The 819-nt window shown below is 32.5% G+C and overlaps 1 non-coding gene across 1 annotated transcript; it reads left to right on the top strand.

The window, feature by feature from the left end:
* The first annotated feature begins 454 nt into the window (after positions 1–454).
* On the top strand, positions 455–618 carry LOC111722367. The gene has a single exon (XR_002771192.1). It is a non-coding gene; the product is annotated as a U1 spliceosomal RNA (small nuclear RNA).
* Positions 619–819: the final 201 nt, after the last annotated feature.

The raw sequence follows: 819 nt of genomic DNA, 5'->3' as shown, positions 1-819 counted from the left end.
AATAGTCCATGAGTTATTATTTCACGTTTTGATTTATATAATTATTATTGTTATTATTTTATTTTCAGTCTTAATTTTTAAATAAAAAACAGTAAGAATATTGAATTTTACCTAATTTATTATAAATTATTAGTATAAATCCAATAGTTCACCCTCAAAATAAACAGACTACCTAAGAGATATACTAAGATTACACCCAAAGTGAGTATATAATTAATGTATTGCTGTTAATATTATTTTTAAAAAGTTCATTATAGCTATACTTTAAGCTGTTTGAAAGCAAGAATCTTCATGTTAACCTAGTGCTTGGCACAGCAACTGATCTATGTAGGTACTCAACTTAGGATTTTATGATCATTTAATGCATAGATGGATGGAAGGGTGTTACCATTAACAATAACCTTGGCTGATCCTATTCCGCTGGTTGCATAATAATTGAAAAGGGTGAATTCTCATACTTACCTGGCAGGGGAGATACCATGATCACGAAGGTGGTTTTCCCCGGGCGAGGTTTATCCATTACACTCCGGATATGCTGACCCCTGCCATTTCCCCAAATGTGGGAAACTTAACTGCATGATTTGTGGGAGTGGGGGACTGTGTTCACTCTTTCCTCTATTTATGCAGTTGTACAATTTTATTTTTTTCTGCAAGAAAAAGTGTAATATATGAAATAAACCACTTGTTTGAAAATAAAAAAGGGTGAATTCTCTTTTATAATTTCTTCTATATTTTTGTCCTGAGATTACCCTAATCAATGCCTAGTCTGATGCTAATGAGCAGTCATACACTTATGGGACAATGCAGCAACACGATATT

The sequence above is a fragment of the Otolemur garnettii genome, unplaced genomic scaffold, assembly GCF_000181295.1.
Source record: "Otolemur garnettii isolate 467f Iridium unplaced genomic scaffold, OtoGar3 scaffold00240, whole genome shotgun sequence".
Taxonomy (NCBI): domain Eukaryota; kingdom Metazoa; phylum Chordata; class Mammalia; order Primates; family Galagidae; genus Otolemur; species Otolemur garnettii.
The sequence above is the reverse complement of the archived record's forward strand: the minus strand, read 5'-3'. Positions and strand labels throughout refer to the sequence as shown.